Source organism: Lepisosteus platostomus, chromosome 3 (genome assembly GCF_059453375.1).
Source record: "Lepisosteus platostomus isolate fLepPlt1 chromosome 3, fLepPlt1.hap1, whole genome shotgun sequence".
In the NCBI taxonomy this organism is placed as follows: domain Eukaryota; kingdom Metazoa; phylum Chordata; class Actinopteri; order Semionotiformes; family Lepisosteidae; genus Lepisosteus; species Lepisosteus platostomus.
In genome coordinates this window covers 4,162,608-4,168,851 of record NC_142613.1, presented here as the reverse complement: position 1 = coordinate 4,168,851, position 6,244 = coordinate 4,162,608, and positions in this window count along the sequence as shown.

Below are 6,244 nucleotides of genomic sequence, written 5' to 3'. Positions count from 1 at the left end.
ACACACACACACACACACACACACACACACACACACACACACACACACACACACAGGAAAAGACAGCAGGGTCTGTAGGAGAGAGGGGTTAATACACGCACTGCTGTACACACTGCACTGAGACAGAGGGGTTAATACACACACTGCTGTACACACACACTGTACTGAGACAGAGGGGTTAATACACACACTGCTGTACACACACACTGCACTGAGACAGAGGGGTTAATACACACACTGCACTGAGACAGAGGGGTTAATACACACACTGCTGTACACACACACTGCACTGAGACAGAGGGGTTAATACACACACTGCACTTAGACAGAGGGGTTAATACACACACTGCACTGAGACAGAGGGGTTAATACACACACTGCACTGAGACAGAGGGGTCAATACACACACTGCTGTACACACACACTGCACTGAGACAGAGGGGTTAATATACACACTGCACTTAGACAGAGGGGTTAATACACACACTGCTGTACGTACACACTGCACTGAGACAGAGGGGTTAATACACACACTGCACTGAGACAGAGGGGTTAATACACACACTGCTGTACACACACACTGCACTGAGACAGAGGGGTTAATACACACACCGCACTGAGACAGAGGGGTCAATACACAGACTGACACTGTACTGTAACAGAGAACAGAGACTGAGGAGTTAATACACACACTGTATAGAACAGGGATCTACAGGGTCACCACAACTGGAGCCAATTTGGACAGAGTTTCAAATGGGCTCCTTCTGTATTTCTTGCAACGTGTCTAAGTGTTGTTGTTTCCTGGATTCCTTTCAGTTGTTTTCCAACAAGCAGCCAGGGGTCGGAATGAGGAGCTTCCATCCCTTGTCTTCCCTCTGTTTTGCACCGTGATTCAGGATTCAGGAATTCGCTCAGTTCTCCCCCCTCATAGGTGTGGAGAAGGCTGCAGCCTCGTGTCTCAGCCCCCAGAGCTCTGCTGGAGCAGGCTGTGTAAACTGCCCTGCCTGCTACAAGAGGCCGCAGCGCTTTAGAGCTCTGGACTGGGGTTCGAATGCCGGGTGGGATACTGGGTGCTGTTGTGACCTTGAGTTAGGTGCAGCGCTCGGCTCGCTGCAGTACGACACCCAGCTGTGGAAATGGGAGCACGTGTAAGTCATTTAGGATTAATCGCGTCAGCCAGATAAATTTCTAAAATTACAGCCAGCCTGCCCAGGCAGGGAGCAGAGCTATTCAGCGTGAAAACATTCAGTTATTTATAATTGTCATGAGTCTTGTTATTTCCGGATCGGAGATGTGTTTGAAATTCGTTGATGTTTTCTTTTTTGGCTGGTCTGGCGCAGAGGGGAGCTCACCACCCCAACCCTTGAGCAACACTTCCTAGAAACCGCAGCTCATGGCCAGGGAACACCGAGGCGTCCGGTGCCAAACAGGACGCCTGTCCTGCCGTTCCTGGCCCGGTCCGGTCCGGCCCGGCCCGGTCCCCTCTCGCTGGGCTCCCGAATTGAGCGTTTCTGAAATGGGAAAACAGACCCCAGCTCCTCCAGCCTGTCACTCTGCTCCGCTCCAGCGAAAGGGAGGTAATTAAACTGCCGCCAGAGTGTCTGTAATTAGCAGGAGTCGTCACCTGTCACTCTGAAACGTCTGTTTTTCATCTGGGAAGAACAGATGGTGAATTGCTCCGATCGGCTGGAAAGCTAAAGGCTTTTGGAACATTTAAGAGAAACACTACACAGTAGGATACAGGGGTGGCGCTGGGGTACGATACTGTACTGTGTCCCACACACTACTGGACAATACTGGGCAGTGGTGTACACTGAGGCCTGTGCTTAGACATGGCTGTGCAGAGATTCCATGCTAAACAATATCGCGGAACCCACTGGCTGCAGGCATTGCTCTGGAGAGCTGGAAAACACTCACAGAGGCACTCAGGAGTGGCTCACCCAGAGTGGGGCGGGGGGTTACAGAGGTCAGAGGTTACAGCTGGTGATGCAGAATAGAGGTTAAAAATAGAGCAATAATTGATCAGGACTGTTGATGTATAGGAAGCTGTTGTGTACGATGAAGGTCACATAGGGCTGGTTTGTGTGGGTCAAAGACCAGGTACTGCTGTTATGTATGGGGTCAAAGGTCAAGTTGAGCTGTAAAGCGAGGGGTCAAAGGTCAAGTAGAGCTGTAAAAGGAGGGGGGGGTGTAGAGCTGTTATATGGCGTTACAAAATCCAAATCTAAAGTCACTCAGGTCGAGAACCATGAGACAGAAGGGTGGTACGAATCCTACTCCAGGAGGACCAACAGGAGAGACGTGTTTAAGGATGGAAGAGGGTCTGCTAGCCCGTGGCTGATCAGAGGTGGGGCGCTCCTGCAGGAGAACAATGGAGGAGGCCTGTCACGGCAGGGCCTGTCACGCCAGCTGCCTACAGATCCTTCCCCGGTTGCGAGGCGATAACCGGATTAGCGCACCGCGCCATTGAGGTCTTGGATTTCACCCCAACCCCCCGCCGCCAGCGAGACAGGACCAGCCTGCTCCAGCGGCTCTGGGCCTATTGTCCCCGGCGCGTGGCCCTTTGTGAACTGGGATTACTGGGAGGATTGGAGCGTTGCAGGGGTGCTGGAAACCCCCAGGGGGGTACAGAACAGTATGTGTGGGATGGGGTGGGGCGGAGTGGAAGGCAGGATTAATACACAGACAAGAGAGAGAGACACAGAGAGTTTAAATGTAGCATGTGTTGTACTCTACATCTACCACAGACTCTTAGTAATGGGCCTGGGTTCGATTCCAGGCTGGGGTGTCTGTCTGTGTGGAGTTTCTGTGTTTCTGGAGGCTTTCTCTCACTACTCCAGGTTGATTGGCTACTCTTAATTGTCTCGTTCTGAGAAAGATGTCCAACTGCATTTCATACAAGAGTTTCTGGGGTAAACTATTCAAGCTATGGAACTGTACTGTTCTGTAACTGTAGCCCCTATTGTAACGGGACTGTTCTACTGTACTGGGACTGTAGCCCCTATTGTAACGGGACTGTTCTACTGTACTGGGACTGTAGCCCCTATTGTAACGGGACTGTTCTACTGTACTGGGACTGCAGCCCCTATTGTAACAGGACTGTTCTACTGTACTGGGACTGCAGCCCCTATTGTAACAGGACTGTTCTACTGTACTGGGACTGTAGCTCCTGTTGTAACAGGACTGTTCTACTGTACTGGGACTGTAGTCCCTATTGTAACAGGACTGTTCTACTGTACTGGGACTGCAGCCCCTATTGTAACAGGACTGTTCTACTGTACTGGGACTGTAGCTCCTGTTGTAACAGGACTGTTCTACTGTACTGTGACTGTAGCTCCTATTGTAAAAGGTCTGTTCGTCTGTGCTATGATTTTTTAGTTCTATTGTAAAAGGACTAAAAAGCAGTCATGGATACTTTCTTCTATACAATATATAATTAAAAATTGCTAAAAGAAAAAAACATAAGCCACGTTTTAAAAGGGAGAAGGCTTTTTGGTGTGACTCATTTGGCATCATGTGTGAAAACACAATAGGCACATCATCGTTAGAAAATTTTGTACTTTAAGGTAACAGCAGTGAATCTTCCAGCTGTCCAGAACAGATTGGGCGGTAGGTCTAGGTGAGCATATTCCCAGTTCTGATCTGATCTTTCTGACAAAAAGCATATTCATTTTTACTTCCCCCTGGCGAGACATACAGACTCCATCAGTCTTCTGTTTTCTGCTGGCTTTATGAAGGAATCTGTCTCATCAAAATCATTTTAGATACGGTGCACCTGGCTTGCAGGAGTGGGTAGAGAGAGACAGCAGGACAGCGGAGAGAGGAAAGCAGAGGGATTGTGCAGAGCTGTGTCACTGACCCCACCACCCTGACAGCGCTGTACGTGACCCTGCCAGGACCTCTTTAACCTCTTCTTGGATTTGAGTGGGACAAGGGTTGAGATGGCTTGATGGGGGCTCAGATAAAGAGACAGGAGAGGAAAAGGAGCGAGAGACAGAGGGGAAGACTAGGAGAGAGAAGGGGGAGAAGAGATAGGTGGACAGAGAGATACAGAGAATTGGGTCAGGGCCAGGTAAAGACAGAGGGGTGGACAGAGATAGAGAGGAGACTGGGAGAGAAAGGTGGACAGGTGGAGAGAGAGGAGACTGGGAGAGAGAGGTGGACAGGTGGAGAGAGGAGACTGGGAGAGAGAGAGGATGACAGGTGGAGAGAGAAGTGGACAGGTGGAGAGAGGAGAATGGGAGAGAGAGAGGAAGACAGGTGGAGAAAGAGGAGACTGGGAAAGAGAGGAGACTGGGAAAGAGAGAGGAGGACAGGTGGAGAAAGGAGACTGGGAGAGAGAGAGGAGGACAGGTGGGGAGAGAGGAGGACAGGTGGGGAGAGAGGAGACTGGGAGAGAGAGAGGAGGACAGGTGGGGAGAGAGGAGGACAGGTGGAGAAAGAGGAGGACAGGTGCAGAGAGAGAAGACTGGAGGAGTGTGGTAGAAGGGCAGATCTTTATTCTTTATGAAGTGTGTCTTCAGTGACCACAGAGCGGCAGTGAGTGACCACTCCGGCCAGAGAGCCACAGGAGACAGGAGACTACTGTGCAGTGGCTGGATTCCAAACATCTGTGACGCCTTCCTCCCAAAGACAAGACATTCGGCCCAAAATTCCCTGACTGGGAAATAGCAGGTGGTGCGCTCAGTATATATATAGCCACTGCCCCGGCCCGAGGGACAGGGAGAGAGCTGGGCTTCATTCACTCTGGACACGATGCTCGTAAACACGCGCTGATGTGTTGTTGTTGTTATTGTTGTGGCTTCTGTTCCAGAACTGTTTTTCCAGCTGGGAGTTCCGCCTGTTTCCAGGAGTCACAGCTCGCCAGCAACGTGCCTCCGGGTGGGAAGAGGGATGTCCCCTCCAGCTGTCCATTCTCGAGTCACAGCTCGAGTGTGTGACCGGCCGCGTGACTGCCTGACCAACTGCTTCGTTTCCCTGGCCTGCAGAGCAAGCTCGGTGAAGACAGTGTGTATGACACAGTATAGGCATATGCGCGCAGTATATACAGACGTAAGCTGTCCAAGGGGGGGCTGTGTCAGAGCTTATTGGCTGCAAAGGAGCAAGTGAAGGTTAATTCCACTCTGAAAAGTAGAAAGGAGAAACTAAATGTTTTGGTTGTTGGAGTAACATGTTTCTCCTTTCTGTTTTCTCAGAGTGGAATTAACCTTCACATCTATCCATCTTCTAACTGCTCTATCCAAGAGCGCACACACTCTCACACCAGGACCAATCTTCCCAGAAGCCAATTAACCCACCGGTATATCTTTGGACTGCGGGAGGAGACCAGGGCACCCAGAGGAACACACACAAGCGCCACACAAGCACAGGGAGAACATCCAAACTCCACACAGACAGCACCCCAGGAACTGAACCAGGGGCCCCAGCGCTGCAAGGCAGCAATGCTGACAACTGTGCCACCCTTAACCTTCGCATTGCTCCATATCTAAACATATATACCTACATAATCTGCACTGGCCTGTCCGGACAGGGACATCTCCGCGCTGGGTCTCTGTCCCTCTGACCACCTGTCCCTCTGGCGCTGAGACTGTTTTGACCAGCTGCCCGGCAGTGAAGTCTGCTTCTGAGAGGCCGTTCCTGGCGCTGGCCTTTGACCTTTCCCCTGCCCAATTAAGGAGCAGCAGGGCCAGGCGATCTTAGCTGAAACAGCCCGCAGGTGAGAGAGGGAGGAAGTCAGGGCCTCCTTCAATCGCCCCAGCAGGGGGGGATTAACGCAGGGAGAGCAGTCAGCGAGGCGCGTGGAGTCGGAATTAAACCAGACGCCCGCGAGAAACGCTTGACACGAAAAAATAAAGAAATGTTCTCCTCCCTTCCCCCACGTTCTTTTACCTCGTCTTCCATGGCCAATCAATTCAAAACACCTTATTGACACGGCCGATCAATTACAGCTCTGCTAAAGCATACCTGCAGTTATCACTTTATTTGAATCCCAGCAGGAGATGATCTTACAAGGAAAACAGGGCAGTTATCACAGGAGCATTAACGATCCCCAGTGCAAATTGATTTCCGCTACATCAGATGTCTGAGCTCAAGGAGAAAATGTAATAATGTTCATACAAACAATGCATATGCAATTAATAAAAAGGAATCAATGTTGTCTTGGGGCAGAAAGTAAGTCAGGCACCTGAGGTTTGATTCTGGCCTGGGGCACCTGTCTGTGTGGAGTCTGCAGGGTCCCTGCAGG